This window comes from Cherax quadricarinatus, chromosome 56, assembly GCF_038502225.1.
Source record: "Cherax quadricarinatus isolate ZL_2023a chromosome 56, ASM3850222v1, whole genome shotgun sequence".
In the NCBI taxonomy this organism is placed as follows: domain Eukaryota; kingdom Metazoa; phylum Arthropoda; class Malacostraca; order Decapoda; family Parastacidae; genus Cherax; species Cherax quadricarinatus.
Genome location: NC_091347.1, coordinates 6,026,045 through 6,047,362, shown reverse-complemented (window position 1 = coordinate 6,047,362; position 21,318 = coordinate 6,026,045). Strand labels below are relative to the sequence as shown.

The 21,318-nt window shown below is 43.9% G+C and overlaps 1 protein-coding gene across 2 annotated transcripts in view; it reads left to right on the top strand.

Annotated features, from left to right (window-relative positions):
- The window catches only part of LOC128700629 (uncharacterized), a 343,321-nt gene that overhangs the window by 115,655 nt on the left and 206,348 nt on the right, over positions 1-21,318 (top strand). The window lies entirely within an intron of this gene.

Sequence of the window (21,318 nt, the reverse complement as noted above, 5' to 3'; positions counted from 1 at the left end):
AAAAGGCGGGAATAGCGGGAGCTTGACTTACCCTACCTTAACAAGTAGCCGGCAGTGAAACTGTTACTATATACTCCCTCGCTACTCCTATCTATTGAACTTTTCCCTCACAATAACTCTCCTCTCCTATTTTTAACTGACAAATCCATTTGTTCTCTAGGCTTCCTTAACTTGTTAATCTCACTCCAAAACTTTTTCTTATTTTCAACAAAATTTGTTGATAACATCTCACCCACTCTCTCATTTGCTCTCTTTTTACATTGCTTCACCACTCTCTTAACCTCTCTTTTTCTCCATATACTCTTCCATCCTTGCATCACTTCTACTTTGTAAAAACTTCTCATATGCTAACTTTTTCTCCCTTACTACTCTCTTTACATCATCATTCCTCCAATCGCTCCTCTTTCCTCCCGCACCCACTTTCCTGTAACCACAAACTTCTGCTGAACACTCTAACACTACATTTTTAAACCTACCCCATACCTCTTCGACCCCATTGCCTATGCTCTGATTAGCCCATCTATCCTCTAATAGCTGTTTATATCTTACCCTAACTGCCTCCTCTTTTAGTTTATAAACCTTCACATCTCTCTTCCCTGATGCTTCTATTCTATTCGTGCCGAATAGGTAAAACTTGCGATGTTGACTTAAATAGCAACGCTGTTATTGCTGAATAAGGCAAACAAAAATTTGTGTATGTAGTAATTTCGCAAAAATCATTCTAAACCTAATGAAAAAATTATACTTCATTGTGCTTGTTTATTATTAAATTGCTCTAAGCTTATCTAAAATATATTTAGTTGGATTAGGCTAAATTAAATTGCGCTTGTTGTAATAAGTTAGGTAAGTTTTCTAAGGTTCATTTGGTTCAAAATCATTAATTTTTACGTTAACATCAATTAAAAAATATATATCTTTAAACGTATAAGAGAAAATTTTACGAAGGACTTAATTTTAAATGCTATTTGGCCAGTTTTGCCTATTCGGCACGGCATATATATATATATATATATATATATATATATATATATATATATATATATAGTGTGTGTGTGAAATCATAACAACGAACCAGGAAATCAGAGCTGTACAAACAATCCTCCCTGAAGTCTCTACTACAACTCCATTCACCAGCACACACTTGGGAGCACTGCTGGGTCATCAGGCCATCGACGTGGTCCTCAAGGACAAACTGAATGATCTGAAGAGAATGGCCGAGAGAATAAGCGATCTTGATGACCATGATGCTCTGTATCTCCTAACAAGGTGTCTTACTCTGCCAAGACTCGCTTCCTGAGGTGCGCACCCTCTCTTGAGAACCCAACACTCGACGAATATGACTCACTCCTGAGATCAATCTTTAGGAAGGCACTGAATCTGGCACTGGAAGATCAGCAATAGGATCAGGCAACCCTCCCAGTGCGACTGAGAGATATAGGGGTGAGCAAAGCAACGCAGGTAGCTATTGTCCCCGAATGCTTGAGAGGTGCGGTAGAAGCTCAAGACCCCAGGTTCACTGAAGCAGCCGTGCAGTGGGACACCCTTGCAGACTCCTCCAGTAAAGCAGCTTCTCCCAGAGAGCACAAACAGTCCCACTGGGACAAACCGATGATGGAAAAAATCGCCAACACAATGCTCACCAATGCTCCAGGAAAGGACAGAGCTCGTCTCCTAGATGTGAAGGCACCACATTCAGATTTCCTTTCCTCGGATCACAAACAACATCTAGCTCTGCTGGGTGCGTGATCTTTGAAGAATCCCTGGTTAAGTGGTTAAGGCAATGTGAATGTGTCGCAAGATCTAATCTCGTTTGGCCGCAGTTTGGTATATGCTCCAATACCACTTGTTTCGTGGTATCATTAATATATATATATATATATATATATATATATATATATATATATATATATATATATATATATATATATATATATATATATATATATATATATATATATATATATACAGTGGTCCCCCGCTTTTCGTTGTTCCCGGCAATCGTAAAATTCGCCAATCATAGGGGTATTTTCGTATAAACATGGACTCGCTTTTCATAGGTTGACTCGCGAGTCGTAGTTCGTCCGGGACGCGTACGCACGGCGTGGGCCAGGGCAGCAGCCAGTCTGGTATTGTTTACCAGTGAGCAAAGGTCCCCTCGCGTGCTCCAGCGAAATATTTCATAATTTTCCATTTATTTTAGTGCTTGCAAGTACTAAAGCTACCATGGCTCCAAAGAAAGCTCCTAGTGCCAAGCCTGTGGTAAAGAAGGTGAGAAATACGATTGAATTTATGAAAACCATCATTGAACAATATGAAAGTGGTACAAGTGTGGCCGAACTGTACAGGATGTATAAGAAACCCTACACAACCTTATGTTCCAGTGGCCGAGAAAAATGAAATAAAGGATGCTGTTGTTGCAAAGGGAGTAACTATGCTGACAAAAATGAGATCACCAGTACTGGAAGAGGTTGAGAAGTTATTATTGGTGAGGATAAATGAGAAACAATTAGCAGGAGATACTCTTATGACTTTGTTTATTTGTGAAAAGGCTAGGCAGTTGCATGAAGATTTGGTAAAGAAATTGCCTGCAAATAGTGGTGAAGTGAGTGGATTTAAGGCCAGCAAAGGCTGGTTTGAGAGATTTAAGAACCGTACTGGCATACACAGTGTGGTAAGGCATGGTGAAGCTGCCAGTTCAGACCACAAGGTGGCTGAAAAATATGTGCATGAATTCCAGGAGTACATAGAGGCTAAAGGACTGAAACCTGAACAAGTGTTCAATTGTGACGAAACAGGCCTCTTTTGGAAGAAAATGCCAAAGAGGACCTTCATTACACAAGAGGAAAAGGTAATGCCAGGACATAAGCCTATGAAAGACAGGCTGAAGCTAATGTTCTGCACTAATGCTAGTGGGGATTTCAAAGTGAAGCCGTTACTAGTGTACCATTCTGAAAATCCCAGAGTGTTCAGGAAAAACAATGTTATGAAGAGTAAATTGTTTGTGATTTGGAAATCTAATGGTAAGGCATGGGTCACGAAGGAAATTTTCGTCGAGTGGTTCAATGAAGTGTTTGGCCATAGTGTGAAGGAGTATCTCCTGGAAAAGAAATTGGATCTCAAGTGCGTGCTAGTAATGGACAGTGCACCTGCTCATCCTCCAAACTTGGATGACCTAATTTTCGAGGAGTTTGGGTTCATCACAGTAAAGTTCTTGCCCCCGAATACCACTCCTCTCCTCCAGCCCATGGACCAGCAGGTTATTGCAAACTTTAAAAAACTCTACACAAAAGAAATGTTTCACAGGTGCTTGACTGTGACCACAGACACTCACTTGACCCTAAGGGAATTTTGGAGAGAACACTTCAGCATCCTCCACTGCATAACCCTTATAGGTATGGCTTGGGAGGGAGTGACTACCAGGACTTTGAACTCTGCCTGGAGAAAATTGTGGCCAGATTGTGTCGACAAGAGGGATTTTGAAGGATTTGGGACTGACCCTAATGAGCCTGTCTGTTGTAAAATCAATTGTGGCACTGAGGAGTTCCATGGGGTTGGATGTGAGTTTGGAGGATGTGGAAGAATTGGTGGAAGACCACAATGAAGAGCTCACCACTTAGGAGCTGCAAGAGCTTCAGCAGGAAGAGCAACACATTGCAGCTCAGAATCTTGCTGCAGAGGAGGAGGAAGAGAGATGGAAGAAGGTGCCTTCTTCAGAAATTAAAGAGATTTTTACTATGTGGGGTAAGATGGAAAGCTTTATGGAGAAACATCACCCTAACAAGGTTGTTGCAAGCCAGGTTGGCAACATGTACAGTGACAAAGTCTTGCGCCATTTTAGGGAAGTGTTAGAGACGCCAGAAACAGAGCTCTCTCCACAGTTATTTTGTGAGACAGGACTCCAGTGACTCTCAAGGTGGTCCTAGTGGCATTAAGAAACAGAGAAGAGAAGCAACCCCAGAAAAGCAAATGGTACCTGAGGTGTTGATGGAAGGGGATTCCCCTTCCAAACTATAAACAATCCACTCTCTCTCCTCCTCCAGTCCCCCATACACTAAGAAGAATCTCCAATAAAGGTAAGTGTTATGCTGCTAATGTTTCATTCATCATTTCCCATTGTATTGTTTATGTACTACATGTATATTTCATGTTCAATTTTTTTTTGTTTTAATACTTCTGGGTGTCAGGAACGGATTAATTGTATTTACATTATTTCTTATGGGGAAAATTGATTCGTAAATCGTAAATTTCGTTTATAGTAATGGCTCCAGGAACGGATTAATTACGAACAACGAGGGACCACTGTATATATAATATATATATATATATATATATATATATATTAGTAGGTTGGTAGACAGCAACCATCCAGAGAGGTACTACCGTCCTGCCAAGTAAGTGTAAAACGAAAGCCTGTAATTGTTTTACATGATGGTACGATTGCTGGTGTCTTTTGTCTGTCTCATAAATATGCAAAATTACAGGTACGTCTTGCTACCTCTACTTACACTTAGGTCACACTACACATACATGTACATGTTTATTTATACACACTCGTCTGAGTTTTCTTTGATTTTATCTTAATAGTTCTTGGTTTTATTACTTTTCCTTTTATATCCATGGGGAAGTGGAATAAGAATCTTTCCTCCGTAAGCCATGCGTGTTGTAAAAGTCAACTAAAATGCCGGGAACAATGGGCTAGTAACCCCTTTTCCTGTAATAATTACTAAAAAGAATAAGAAGAAAATTGTCAAAGTGGGAAGTCTGAATGTGCGTGGATGTTGTGCAGATGATAAGAAAGAGATGATTGTGGATGTTATGAATGAGAAGAAGCTGGATGTTCTGGCTTTAAGTGAAACAAAACTGAAGGGGGAGGGGGAGTTTCAGTGGAGAGGAACAAATGAGATTAGGCCAGGGGTTTCAAGTAGAGTTAGAGCTAAAGAATGAGTAGCAATAATGTTCAAGGATAAGTTATGGCAGGAAAAGAGGGACTATAAATGTATTCAATGATTATGTGGAGTAAAATAAAGGTTGGATGTGAAAAGTGGGTTATAGTAAGGAGGCCTGGTCACAGACCGGGCCGCGGGGGCGTTGACCCCCGGAACTCTCTCCAGGTAAACTCCAGGTATATGCACCTGGAGAAGAGAGAAGTGTAGAGGAGAGAGAGAGATTTTGGGAAATGTTGAGTGAATGCGTGGGGAGTTTTTAACCAAGTGTGAGAGTACGTGTGGTTGGGGATTTCAATGCTAAAATTGGTAAAATTGTTGTGGAGGGAGTAGTAGATAAATTTGGGGTGCCAGGGGTAAATGAAAATGGGGAGCCTTTAATTGAGCTATGTGTAGAAAGAGGTTTGGTAATAAGTAATACATATTTTATGAAGAGGATAAATAAATATACAAGGTATGATATAGCATGTAATGAAAGTAGTTAGATTATGTATTGGTGGATAAAAGGTTGATGGGTAGGCTCCAGGATGTACACGTTTATAGAGGGGCAACTGATATATCAGATCATCATTTAGTTGTAGCTACAGTTAGAGTAAGAGGTAGATGGGACAAGCGGAAGATGGCAACAACAAGAGGTAGGTGAAAGTGTATAAACTAAGGGAGGAGGAAGTTCGGGTGAGATATAAGTAACTATTGGCAGAAAGGTGGGCTAGTGCAAGTATGAGTAGTGGGGGGGGGGGTGGAAGAGGGTTGGAATAGTTTTAAAAATGCAGTATTAGAATGTGGGGCAGAAGTTTGTGGTTATAGGAGGGTGGGGGCAGGAGGAAAGAGGAGTGATTGGTGGAATGATGAAGTAAAGGATGTGATAAAAGAGAAAAAGGTAGCTTATGATAGGTTTTTACAAAGCAGAAGTGTTATAAGAAGAGTAGAGTATATGGAGAGTAAAAGAAAGGTGAAGAGAGTGGTGAGAGAGTGCAAAAGGAGAGCAGATGATAAGAGTGGGAGAGGCACTGTCAAGAAATTTTAATGAAAATAAGAAAAAAATTTGGAGTGAGTTAAGCTAAGAAAGCCTAGGGAACGAATGGATTTACCAGTTAAAAACAGAGTAGGGGAGTTAGTAGATGGAGAGATGGAGGTATTGGGTAGATGGTGGGAATATTTTGAGGAACTTTTAAATGTTGACGAAGAAAGGGAGGCAGTAATTTCCTGCACTGGTCAGGGAGGCATACCATCTTTTAGGAGTGAAGAAGAGCAGGATGTGAGTGTGGGGGAGGTGCGTGAGGCATTACGTAGAATGAAAGGAGGTAAAGAAGCTAGAACTGACGGGATCGTGACAGAAATGTTAAAAGCAGGAGGGGATGCAGTGTTGGAGTGGTTGGTATTTTTGATTAAATGTATGAAAGAGGGGAAGGTACCTAGAGATTGGTAGAGAGCATGTATAGTCCCTTTATATAAAGGGAAGGGGGACAAAAGAGATTGTAAAAATTCTAGGGGAATAAGTTTACTGAGTATACCAGGAAAAGTGTACAGTAAGGTTATTATTGAAAGATTAGAGGTAAGACAAAATGTAGGATTGCGGATGAGCAAGGAGGTTTCAGAGTGGGTGTGTAGATCATTGATGTGTAGATCAAGTGTTTACATTGAAGCATATATGTGAACAGTATTTAGATAAAGGTAGGGAAGTTTTTATTGCATTTATGGATTTAGAAAAGGCATATGATAGTGGATAGGGGAGTGATGTGGCAGATGTTGCAAGTATATGGAATAGTGGTAAGTTACTAAATGCTGTTAAGAGTTTTTATGAGGATATTGAGGCTCAGGTTAGGGTGTGTAGAAGAGAGGGAGAATACTTCCCGGTAAAAGTAGGTCTTAGACAGGGATGTGTAATGTCACCATGGTTGTTTAATATTATAGATGAGGTTGTAAAAGAAGTAAATGCTAGGGTATTCGGGAGAGGGGTGGGATTAAATTATGGGGAATCAAATACAAAATGGGAATTGACAGTTGTTTTTTGCTGATGATACTGTGCTTATGGGAGATTCTAAAGAAAAATTGCAAAGGTTAGTGGACGAGTTTGGGAGTGTGTGTAAAGGTAGAAAGTTGAAAGTGAACATAGATAAGAGTAAGGTGATGAGGGTATCAAATGATTTAGATAAAGAAAAATTGGATATCAAATTTTGGAGGAGTATGGAAGAAGTGAATGTTTTCAGATACTTGGGAGTTGACGTGTCAGTGGATGGATTTATGAAGGATGAGGTTAATCATAGAATTGATGAAGGAAAAAAGGCGAGTGATGCGTTGAGGTATATGTGGAGTCAAAAAACGTTATCTATGGAGGCAAAGAAGGGAATGTATGAAAGTATAGTGGTACCAACACTCTTATATGGGTGTGAAGCTTGGAGAAAACTAGAGGAAACTAGACAAGTATCTTCACCAGGTGCGAAATCAGATGTGAGTCAGCGAGCCACCAGCAGCAACAGCCTAGTTGACCAGGCAAGCACCAGATAAACCTGGCCCAAGTCCGGGCTCTGGGAATAGAAGAACTCTCGGAACTCATCATAAGTATATATCAAAGGTATACATAGGTGGTTGTGGTAAAGATAGTAAAACAGAAGACACTCTACCCACCCTTCGGTCCTGAATGCCACTGCCAACATGAAACAGCAATGAAGCATAACATACTGTATCGGTAGAACCTGACATCAAATTTATGAGAGAGAGAGAGAGAGAGAAAGAGAGAGAGAAAGAGAGAGAGAGAAAGAGAGAAAGTGGATCGGAGGCATGAGATGGCATACACACTACATCCACTACACTTGTACTGTGTTAGTCTCACCGTAACTGTTGTTGGTACTCGACTACCACCCACAATGCTGTGTCTACTACTATTTCTACTTTTAACTGTGAATAATTTTATTTGTAATACTGTGGCTTATGTGGACCGGAAGTGGATATGATGATCATTGTTGTGAGCACCTCCAGTGACCTCAACTTGGTGACAACTTTGACTACTAGAGTCCTCTGTCGAGGAAGTGTTCTTCCAGCTGCTTCTTAACACAATGAGTTGATTTGATGACAGTAACTTCAGTGAAGAGACTGTGAGTTAAATTCCAGTGCCACAGGAAGACACAGGATCGAACCATCGGTACCACTCCGTGTGATAATGGATCTACACGGATTTACCTCTCTCACTCACTCGCACACACACACACACACACACACACACACACACACACACACACACACACACACACACACACAGTAACGTGTCGTTACTAGCAAACGTTTTGATAACGTAACATGAAACATTAATAAATGTTCGATTTTCATTGATTCATTTATCAAATAAAACAAAATATTTTAGGTGCCAGTGTAAACACGATCATTTTTGTCTTCACTGTCCAGAAGAATGATCGGTTATTTTGGTCGTAAATTTCTGGTTTTGCTCTGAAGAATTTAAAAAAAATTCTTGTGTAGATAAACAGAGAGAGATTTACACTGGTTCTTGACCTGAAGAAGTTCTGAACGATGTTGTAATTCGTTTTAAAGCAGAGCGACTGTGGTCTACATACAGAGCACTTGTGGTCGACAGAGCGACTGTGGTCTACATACAGAGCACTTGTGGTCGACAGAGCGACTGTGGTCTACATACAGAGCACTTCTGGTCGACAGAGCGACTGTGGTCTACATACAGAGCACTTGTGGTCGACAGAGCGACTGTGGTCTACATACAGAGCACTTGTGGTCGACAGAGCGACTGTGGTCTACATACAGAGCACTTGTGGTCGACAGAGCGACTGTGGTCTACATACAGAGCACTTGTGGTCGACAGAGCATCTGTGGTCTACATACAGAGCACTTGTGGTCGACAGAGCAACTGTGGTCTACATACAGAGCACTTGTGGTCGACAGAGCAACTGTGGTCTACATACAGAGCACTTGTGGTCGACAGAGCAACTGTGGTCTACATACAGAGCACTTGTGGCCGACAGAGCAACTGTGGTCTACATACAGAGCACTTGTGGTCGACAGAGCAACTGTGGTCTACATACAGAGCACTTGTGGTCGACAGAGCAACTGTGGTCTACATACAGAGCACTTGTGGTCGACAGAGCAACTGTGGTCTACATACAGAGCACTTGTGGTCGACAGAGCGACTGTGGTCTACATACAGAGCACTTGTGGTCGACAGAGCAACTGTGGTCTACATACAGAGCACTTGTGGTCGACAGAGCAACTGTGGTTTACATACAGAGCACTTGTGGTCGACAGAGCAACTGTGGTTCTACATACAGAGCACTTGTGGTCGACAGAGCAACTGTGGTCTACATACAGAGCACTTGTGGTCGACAGAGCAACTGTGGTCTACATACAGAGCACTTGTGGTCGACAGAGCAACTGTGGTCTACATACAGAGCACTTGTGGTCGACAGCGACTGTGGTCTACATAGCACTTGTGGTCGACAGAGCGACTGTGGTCTACATACAGAGCACTTGTGGCCGACAGAGCAACTGTGGTCTACATACAGAGCACTTGTGGTCGACAGAGCATCTGTGGTCTACATACAGAGCACTTGTGGTCGACAGAGCAACTGTGGTCTACATACAGAGCACTTGTGGTCGACAGAGCAACTGTGGTCTACATACAGAGCACTTGTGGTCGACAGAGCAACTGTGGTCTACATACAGAGCACTTGTGGCCGACAGAGCAACTGTGGTCTACATACAGAGCACTTGTGGTCGACAGAGCAACTGTGGTCTACATACAGAGCACTTGTGGTCGACAGAGCAACTGTGGTCTACATACAGAGCACTTGTGGTCGACAGAGCAACTGTGGTCTACATACAGAGCACTTGTGGTCGACAGAGCGACTGTGGTCTACATACAGAGCACTTGTGGTCGACAGAGCAACTGTGGTCTACATACAGAGCACTTGTGGTCGACAGAGCAACTGTGGTTTACATACAGAGCACTTGTGGTCGACAGAGCAACTGTGGTTCTACATACAGAGCACTTGTGGTCGACAGAGCAACTGTGGTCTACATACAGAGCACTTGTGGTCGACAGAGCAACTGTGGTCTACATACAGAGCACTTGTGGTCGACAGAGCAACTGTGGTCTACATACAGAGCACTTGTGGTCGACAGAGCGACTGTGGTCTACATAGCACTTGTGGTCGACAGAGCGACTGTGGTCTACATACAGAGCACTTGTGGCCGACAGAGCAACTGTGGTCTACATACAGAGCACTTGTGGTCGACAGAGCAACTGTGGTCTACATACAGAGCACTTGTGGTCTACATACAGAGCACTTGTGGTCGACAGAGCAACTGTGGTCTACATACAGAGCACTTGTGGTCGACAGAGCGACTGTGGTCTACATACAGAGCACTTGCGGTCGACAGAGCAACTGTGGTCTACATACAGAGCACTTGTGGTCGACAGAGGAACTGTGGTCTACATACAGAGCACTTGTGGTCGACAGAGCAACTGTGGTCTACATACAGAGCACTTGTGGTCGACAGAGCGACTGTGGTCTACATACAGAGCACTTGTGGTCTACATACAGAGCACTTGTGGTCTACATACAGAGCACTTGTGGTCGACAGAGCAACTGTGGTCTACATACAGAGCACTTGTGGTCCACAGAGCAACTGTGGTCTACATACAGAGCACTTGTGGTCGACAGAGCGACTGTGGTCTACATACAGAGCACTTGTGGTCGACAGAGCAACTGTGGTCTACATACAGAGCACTTGTGGTCGACAGAGCGACTTTGGTCTACATACAGAGCACTTGTGGTCGACAGAGCAACTGTGGTCTACATACAGAGCACTTGTGGTCGACAGAGCAACTGTGGTCTACATACAGAGCACTTGTGGTCGACAGAGCAACTGTGGTCTACATACAGAGCACTTGTGGTCGACAGAGCAACTGTGGTCTACATACAGAGCACTTGTGGTCGACAGAGCAACTGTGGTCTACATACAGAGCACTTGTGGTCGACAGAGCGACTGTCTACATACAGAGCACTTGTGGTCGACAGAGCAACTGTGGTCTACATACAGAGCACTTGTGGTCGACAGAGCGACTGTGGTCTACATACAGAGCACTTGTGGTCGACAGAGCAACTGTGGTCTACATACAGAGCACTTGTGATCGACAGAGCAACTGTGGTTTACATACAGAGCACTTGTGGTCGACAGAGCGACTGTGGTCTACATACAGAGCACTTGTGGTCGACAGAGCAACTGTGGTCTACATACAGAGCACTTGTGGTCGACAGAGCAACTGTGGTCTACATACAGAGCACTTGTGGCCGACAGAGCAACTGTGGTCTACATACAGAGCACTTGTGGTCGACAGAGCAACTGTGGTCTACATACAGAGCACTTGTGGTCGACAGAGCAACTGTGGTCTACATACAGAGCACTTGTGGTCGACAGAGCGACTGTGGTTTACATACAGAGCACTTGTGGTCGACAGAGCAACTGTGGTCTACATACAGAGCACTTGTGGTCGACAGAGCAACTGTGGTCTACATACAGAGCACTTGTGGCCGACAGAGCAACTGTGGTGTACATACAGAGCACTTGTGGTCGACAGAGCAACTGTGGTCTACATACAGAGCACTTGTGGTCGACAGAGCAACTGTGGTCTACATACAGAGCATTTGTGGTCGACAGAGCAACTGTGGTCTACATACAGAGCACTTGTGGTCGACAGAGCAACTGTGGTACCACTACATACAGAGCACTTGTGGTCGACAGAGCAACTGTGGTACCACTACATACAGAGCACTTGTGGTCGATAGAGCAACTATGGTCTACAGAGCAGCTGTGGTCTACGTAGAGAGCACCTGTAGTCTAGATAAAGAGAAGCTGTGGTCTTCATACAGAGCAACTGTTGTCTACATACAGAGCAGCTGTTGTCTACATACAGAGCAGCTGTGGTCTACATAGTAGCTGTTGTCTACATACAGAGCAGCTGTTGTCTACATAGAGCAGCTGTAGTCTACATACAGAGCAGCTGTAGTCTACATAGAGCAGCTGTAGTCTACATACAAAGCAGCTGTAGTCTACATACAGAGCAGCTGTAGTCTACATACAGAGCAGCTTTAGTCTACAGACACAGAAAAGCTGTAATCTACATACAGAGCAGCTGTTGTCTACATACAGAGCAGCTGTTGTCTACATACAGAGCAGCTGTTGTCTACATACAGATCAGCTGTTGTCTACATGCAGAGCAGCTGTAGTTTACAGATACAGAGCAGCTGTAGTCTACATACAGAGCAGCTGTAGTTTACAGATACAGAGCAGCTGTAGTCTACATACAGAGCAGCTGTAGTCTACATACAGAGCAGCTGTAGTTTACAGATACAGAGCAGCTGTAGTCTACATACAGAGCAGCTGTAGTTTACAGATACAGAGCAGCTGTAGTCTACATACAGAGCAGCTGTAGTTTACAGATACAGAGCAGCTGTAGTCTACATACAGAGCAGCTGTAGTTTACAGATACAGAGCAGCTGTAGTCTACATACAGAGCAGCTGTAGTCTACATACAGAGCAGTTGTAGTTTACAGATACAGAGCAGCTGTAGTCTACATACAGAGCAGCTGTAGTCTACATACAGAGCAGCTGTAGTTTACAGATACAGAGCAGCTGTAGTCTACATACAGAGCAGCTGTAGTTTACAGATACAGAGCAGCTGTAGTCTACATACAGAGCAGCTGTAGTTTACAGATACAGAGCAGCTGTAGTCTACATACAGAGCAGCTGTAGTTTACAGATACAGAGCAGCTGTAGTCTACATACAGAGCAGCTGTAGTCTACATACAGAGCAGCTGTAGTTTACAGATACAGAGCAGCTGTAGTCTACATACAGAGGAGCTGTAGTTTACAGATACAGAGCAGCTGTAGTCTACATACAGAGCAGCTGTAGTCTACATACAGAGCAGCTGTAGTTTACAGATACAGAGCAGCTGTAGTCTACATACAGAGCAGCTGTAGTCTACATACAGAGCAGCTGTAGTTTACAGATACAGAGCAGCTGTAGTCTACATACAGAGCAGCTGTAGTTTACAGATACAGAGCAGCTGTAGTCTACATACAGAGCAGCTGTAGTCTACATACAGAGCAGCTGTAGTTTACAGATACAGAGCAGCTGTAGTCTACATACAGAGCAGCTGTAGTCTACATACAGAGCAGCTGTAGTTTACAGATACAGAGCAGCTGTAGTCTACATACAGAGCAGCTGTAGTTTACAGATACAGAGCAGCTGTAGTCTACATACAGAGCAGCTGTAGTTTACAGATACAGAGCAGCTGTAGTCTACATACAGAGCAACGTTAGCTTTATCAAAAAGTATTTGTTATAATCTTTGATTTCCTCTGACATATAAACATTTGATTGTTAATTTCAGTGTAAATCATTGAAACTGACAGTCATGTGTCAGTGACTGAGAAGCTGTGAACATTGTTATAAACCCCCCTAATGGTGAAGGGTTTAAGAGTACCAAGAATGATGTAGCTTAAGAGTACTAAAAATGATGCACAGTTTAAGAGTGCTAAGAATGATGAAAAGCTTATGTATACCAACAACTTGGACGAAAAGGTGATATCAGATATAGTATTTTAATATTTTCATATAAATATTGGTCAGTGTGCCTCATCGAAGATCACAGTACACAATAATGGTATGTTGTCCAGGTATGGCTGGATGTCAAGACTAGAGTTCCTCACGGATCGTTTCTGATGTTTTTACAGTCTACATAAATAAACTTGATACCGGACTATCATCTAAAATAGCAAAATTTCGGGGATGTTACAAAACTGTACCCCTCAAGGAAGGTTCCTTGATGTTGGTGAGGGGCTCTTGATTTAGGGAATTGGATCTGTGCTCCAGTTCCCCGAATTAAGCCTGAATGCCTTCCACATCCCCCCCCCAGGCGCTGTATAATCCTCCGGGTTTAGCGCTTCCCCCTTGATTATAATAATAATAATAATACAAAACTGGAGAAATATCTGCAGCATCGAAAGTAGATTAAACATTGAGAGTGGTCTGGAGAGGTTGATGGTGTGGTCGGAGACCCGGAAGATGAGTTAATGTTGGCAAGTGCGAAGTAACCCACTTGGATATAAAAATCTTAGACGTAAATACAGAATGTTGGCAACAAATTAGCCAGAACAAGAAAAGGAGGGGTCCTTGGAGTAATGATAAGCACGACCTCACAAGTACCAAAAAATTCCAGCTAGGAATTTCGAGTAAATAATAAAAAACTTAAATTTCTTCAGTAGTGCACTGAAATATGCTGTCTAGTTTTTATCTGCAAATTAATAAAATATAAATAAAGAGAAGAGAAGCTACGAAGAAGAGCAACCAAGCTCATACCATCACTAAAAAAGAATCCATGTGAAGAAAGCTGAAAGAACTGCGAGATCTCATTTAAGCCTTCAAGATATTGATGATTTTGATACTCCCCAACACAAGGAACTATTTAAACTCAAAGTTAGTAACGCAAAACAGATAATAAACACTGCTAGAACAAGTGTAGAAGTCTTTAAGATAAAACTAGGCAAGTATCTTCACCTGTTGCCAGATCAACCAGGCTGTGATGGATATGCGGGGCAGCGGGCCTCTATCAACCTAGTTGGACCGTCTGGTGCTAGTCTGGTTGATCAGACTAGCACCAGACGATCCTGGCCCGTGTCCGGGCTCCGGGAGTAGTAAGATTCGAAACTCATCATAGGTATATCAGAGGTAAAGTTAATTAAACTTCGAGATAAGAGATGCAACACGAACGTATGTAAAGTTTTTTGTAAACATAGTTACAGCACATTGGATCGAATTACCTGTTGAAACTAGAAAAGCCAGTTTAACAAGCACTTTGCAAATATTGGATTCAACTAGATACTATGAAGGGGCAAACTGTGGTCAGTTGATTACTTATGTTAGTTTAGCAGTTATATCAGGGTGAAGAGTTAACAATGAGCCACTCAAGAGTTTATTAATAATATTGGTAGAAGTAGAGGTAGCAGTGGTAGCTGTGGCATAACAGAGGCCGCCAGTATCCTTGTGCGTGTACAGAATCTGCTCAGAGTATCCACTTGTTTGTATCTACCAGTACCACAGCATCTACAAGTAGAACTAGAGAAACTAGAAACACAATCACTAGTGTACTGTGGGTGACAGTGAACGAACTGAAATGTAGTAGTAGTTTATACCACATGACTTCTATCCACTTACCTCTTATAAATTCCATGCCGTTTATTTTTAAATGTGTTATGGTGTGTCTTTTAAGTATGTTATGGTTTTTAAAATGTGTTATGATGTTTTATTAAACATTATGGAGTTTTTTAAATGAGTTTTGGTGTGTTTTTAAATGTGCTGTTTTATAAATATATGAAAGGATTCCAAGAAGCAAGATCGTCACCCATCTAGATACCCATCGGTTACACAACCCAGAACAACATGGGTTTAGAGCAGGTCGCTCCTGCCTGTCCCAACTACTGGACTACTATGACAAGGTTCTGGATGATCTAGAAGACAAAACGCAGATATATACACAGACTTTGCAAAAGCCTTTGACAAAAGTGACCATGGTGTAATAGCACACAAAATGCATGATAAATGAATAACAGGAAAAGTTAGTAGATCCATCTATAATTTCCTAACAAATTGAACACAAAGAGTAGTAGTAAACAGAGTTAGTCTGAGGCGGCTACGGTGAAAATCTGTGTTCCACAAGGCACAGTACTCACTCCCATCCTGTTCCTCATCCTCATATGTGACATAGACAGGGATATAAGCCACAGCGCCGTGTCTTCCTTTGCAGATGACACCCAAATTTGCATGTCAGTGTCCTCCATTAAAGACACTGCAAAACTCCAGGCGGACATCAACCAAATCTTTAAATGGATGGCAGAAAACAATATTAAGTTCAGTGATGAGAAATTTCGATTACTCCGATAAGGAAAACGTGAGGAAATTTAAACTATATCGGAGTATAAAACAAATTCCACCCACACAATAGAACGAAAAACTAATGCAGAAGACCTGGGAGTGATCATGTCGGAAGATCTCACCTTCAAGGACCATAACATTGTATCAATCGCATCTGTTAGAAAAATAACAGGATGGATAATGAGAACCTTCAAAACTAGGGATGCCAAGCCCATGATGACACTCTTCAGGTCACTTGTTCTACATAGGCTGGAATATTGCTGCACACTAACAGCACCTTTCAAGGCAGGTGAAATTGCTGACCTAGAAAATATACAGAGACGGCACACACAACTGCGATACAACACCTCAATTACTAGGAACGCTTGAAGTTCCTCGACCTGTACTCCCTGGAACGCAGGTGGGAGAGATGCCTGATTATATACACTTGGAAAATCCTAGAGGGATTAGTAGCAAACTTGCACACGAAAATCACTCCCTATGAAAGCAAAGACTCGACAGACGATGCAACATTCCCCCAATGTAAAGCAGGGGCGCGACTAGCACTATGAGACAACACAATAAGTGTCAAGGGCCCAAGACTGTTCAACTACCTCTCAGCATACATAAGGGGGATTACGAATAGACCCCTGGCGGTCTTCAAGCAGGCGCTGGACAGGCATCTAAAGTCAATACCTGACCAGCCGGGCTGTGGTTCCTACGTCGGGTTGCGTGCGGCTAACAGTAACAGCCTAGTTGATCAGGCTCTGATCCACCATGAGGCCTGATCGCAGACGGGGCCGCGGGGGAGTTGACCCCCGAAATCCTCTCCAGGTATGGTGTGTTTTTTCCTCTTATTCCAGCAGTGGCCGGAGAGAGCCTTCTGCTTCATTATTCTTGCCTCAAATATCTAATAGACAATAGTCTTTAATCTAGATAGAAGTAGACAGTTGTTCTCAGGAGATAGTCTTGACGGGTTTTATTGTACTCTGCTCTTTGTACTCTCATGAGTTTGAATTTATGTGGGTTTTTTATTCAACACATAAATTTTTGCATCATTAACAAACATTCATGTAGCTTTTATCATTTTTTGTGAAGCATTTATAGCAAAAATATATGTGAATACTGCTGTTGTTACCTAGTCTTCTTACCCTTCTTCCTTACATAAGTCTCTCTCTATCTATCTATCTGTCTATCTTACACAGGGTTTTACAATGTTAGGTAAAGGGTCCCTATCCATCCATCTTTACAAGCTAAGAGTTGTTACTTACCTCAGATCATTTTAAACACTTTATTGTTATGAGACAGACAGGGAACAGGATGAATCTGGAGACATTTGTGAACCAGCAATTTCGTTTGGTCTACTGACTTGATTTCGTTGATGTCATTGTGGTGTAGGAACATGTTCCAGACTCGAGTCATCCTAGGAATAAATCATCTCAAATGAAGTTGCTGTTTGCTGATCCCCCCTATCCTCTCTCTCTCTCTCTCTCTCTCTCTCTCTCCCCTTTTTCTCATATCTAGGCTATAGCTGCTCTTACCTAGCCTCCCTCCCTCCTGATAACAGCCTGACGTTGGGGTCATGTTATCTTGGTAGCGTGGTTGGAGCAGCATACTGCTTCATCAAGGACCCAACATCCCATTTCTCAGCCCAAATAGTAGTGAGTTTGTTTTTCTTTTGTTAAAATTTTACATAGCTTCTCACCAGTGACTTGGAACAAGTTATACATATGGATTGGACCGTGATGCGTGTACTGAAGTAGTCACCACTGGTGCTGACCTGTTACTGCTGACACTACTGATGTCTGGCGCCAGCAGTGACGCTATTGCTGGTGACACTGACGCTACTGCCGGTGACACTGTATATGTTAACAATGTGAGGTTAGCTTACTTATGTTAATGTGAAGTTAACATACTAACGTTAATGTGAGGTTAACTTAGGGATGTTAATAATGGGCGGTTAGTGATGTTGATAATGTGAAGTCAACTTAGTAAGGTTAATGGGATGTTAACTTAGTGATGGTAATAATGTGATGGTAACTTAGTGATGGTAATAATGTGATGGTAACTTAGTGATGTTAACAATGTGAAAGTAACTAGTGATGTTAACAATGTGATGGTAGCTTAGTGAGGTTAACAATGTGACGGTAACTTCGTGAGGTTAACAGTATGACGGTAATTTAGTGATGCTAACAATGTGAAAGTAACTTAGTGATGTTAACAATGAGAAGGTATCGTAATGACACGATTGCAAACAAACCATACCCCCGGCCGGGATTGAACCCACGGGCTGGAGTTTTGAGACTCTATGACCGCGGGTTCAATCCCGGCCGGGGGTATGGTTTTAATGAGAAGGTAATTTAGCGAGGTTAACAATGTAAAGGTAACTTAGTGATGTTAACAATGTGAAGGTAACTTAATGATGTTAGCAATGTGAAGTTAACTTAGTGAGGTTAACAATGTGAAGGTAAGTTAGTGATAATGGTACGCACTTGTTAATGTTACACAATCTTATGTTAAATTCCTGGAAAAACTACAACGTTCTGTTTTGTAAACTGTGCACCCTCCCACTGTGCACCCTCCCACTGTGCACCCACTGTGCACCCTCCCACTGTGCACCCTCCCACTATGCACCCTCCCACTGTGCACCCTCCCACTGTGCACCCTCCCACTATGCACCCTCCCACTGTGCACCCTCCCACTGTGCACCCTCCCACTGTGCACCCTCCCACTGTGCACCCTCCCACTGTGCACCCTCCCATTGTGCACCCTCCCATTGTGCACCCTCCCACTGTGCACCCTCCCACTGTGCACCCTCCCACTGTGCACCCTCCCATTGTGCACCCTCCCACTGTGCATCCTCCCACTGTGCACCCACTGTGCACCCTCCCACTGTGCACCCTCCCACTGTGCACCCTCCCACTGTGCACCCTCCCACTGTGCACCCTCCCACTGTGCACCCACTGTGCACCCTCCCACTGTGCACCCTCCCACTGTGCTCCCACTGTGCACCCTCCCACTGTGCACCCACTGTGCACCCTCCCACTATGCACCCTCCCACTGTGCACCCTCCCACTGTGCACCCTCCCACTATGCACCCTCCCACTGTGCACCCTCCCACTGTGCACCCTCCCACAACACCCTCTCTCCCTCCTACTCTCCCTCCTTAACTCACTCCGTCTCTCCCTCCTTAACTCACTCCCTCTCCTTAACTCACTCCCTCTCTCCCTCCTTAACTCACTCCCTCTCTCCCTCCTTAACTCACTCCCTCTCCTTAACTCACTCCCTCTCTCCCTCCTTAACTCACTCCCTCTCTCCCTCCTTAACTCACTCCCTCTCTCCCTCCTTAACTCACTCCCTCTCTCCCTCCTTAACTCACTCCCTCTCTCCCTCCTTAACTCACTCCCTCTCTCCCTCCTTAACTCACTCCCTCTCTCCATCCTTAACTCACTCCCTCTAATTAACTCACTCACTCTCTCCCTCCTTAACTCACTCCCTCTCTCCCTCCTTAACTCACTCCCTCTCTCCCTCCTTAACTCACTCCCTCTCTCCCTCCTTAACTCACTCCCTCTCTCCCTCCTTAACTCACTCCCTCTCTCCCTCCTTAACTCACTCCCTCTCCTTAACTCACTCCCTCTCTCCCTCCTTAACTCACTCCCTCTCTCCCTCCTTAACTCACTCCCTCTCCTTAACTCACTCCCTCTCTCCCTCCTTAACTCACTCCCTCTCTCCCTCCTTAACTCACTCCCTCTCCTTAACTCACTCCCTCTCTCCCTCCTTAACTCACTCCCTCTCTCCCTCCTTAACTCACTCCCTCTCTCCCTCCTTAACTCACTCCGTCTCTCCCTCCTTAACTCACTCCCTCTCCTTAACTCACTCCCTCTCCTTAACTCACTCCCTCTCTCCCTCCTTAACTCACTCCCTCTCTCCCTCCTTAACTCACTCCCTCTCTCCCTCCTTAACTCACTCCCTCTCCTTAACTCACTCCCTCTCTCCCTCCTTAACTCACTCCCTCTCTCCCTCCTTAACTCACTCACTCCCTCTCTCCCTCCTTAACTAACTCACTCCCTCTCTCCCTCCTTAACTAACTCACTCCCTCTCTCCCTCCTTAACTAACTCACTCCCTCTCTCCCTCCTTAACTAACTCACTCCCTCTCTCCCTCCTTAACTAACTCACTCCCTCTCTCCCTCCTTAACTAACTCACTCCCTCTCTCCCTCCTTAACTAACTCACTCCCTCTCTCCCTCCTTAACTAACTCACTCCCTCTCTCCCTCCTTAACTAACTCACTCCCTCTCTCCCTCCTTAACTAACTCACTCCCTCTCTCCCTCCTTAACTAACTCACTCCCTCTCTCCCTCCTTATCTAACTCACTCCCTCTCTCCCTCCTAAACTAACTCACTCCCTCTCTCCCTTCTTAACTCACTCACTCCCTCTCTCCCTCCTTAACTAACTCGCTCCCTCTCTCCCTCTCTCCCTCCTTAACTAACTCACTCCCTCTCTCCCTCCTTAACTAACTCACTCCCTCTCTCCCTCCTTAACTAACTCACTCCCTCTCTCCCTCCTTAACTAACTCACTCCCTCTCTCCCTCCTTAACTAACTCACTCCCTCTCTCCCTCCTTAACTAACTCACTCCCTCTCTCCCTCCTTAACTAACTCACTCCCTCTCTCCCTCCTTAACTAACTCACTCCCTCTCTCCCTCCTTAACTAACTCACTCCCTCTCTCCCTCCTTAACTAACTCACTCCCTCTCTCCCTCCTTAACTAACTCACTCCCTCTCTCCCTCCTTAACTCACTCACTCCCTCTCTCCCTCCTTAACTCACTCACTCCCTCTCTCCCTCCTTAACTAACTCACTCCCTCTCTCCCTCCTTAAATAACTCACTCCCTCTCTCCCTCCTTAACTCACTCCCTCTCTCCCTCCTTAACTCACTCCCTCTCTCCCTCCTTAACTCACTCCCTCTCTCCCTCCTTAACTCACTCCCTCTCTCCCTCCTTAACTCACTCCCTCTCTCCCTCCTTAACTCACTCCCTCTCTCCCTCCTTAACTCACTCAGTCTCTCCCTCCTTAACTCCCTCCCACTCTCCCTCCTTAACTCCCTCCCACTCTCCCTCAACTCACTCCCTCTCTCCCTCCTTAACTCCTTCCTTCCCTCCCTTCTTAACTCCTTCCTTCCCTCCCTTCCTCATTAACTCCCTCCTCTCCCTCCTTATCTCTCTCTCCCTCCCTCCTTTACTCTCCCTCCCTCCCTCCTCAATCCTTAACTTTACCTCTCTCTCTCCCTCCCTCGTTCCTTCCCTAACACATCAACACACAGCTGCTGTGTCAATGTCTCCAGTTTACGATTGTTTGATTCTGTATTACACATGTAATTGTCTTGTACAACACCTGCTGCTATGTTGTATCAGGTGTGTTGCAGGTGGTGTCTTGTACAGC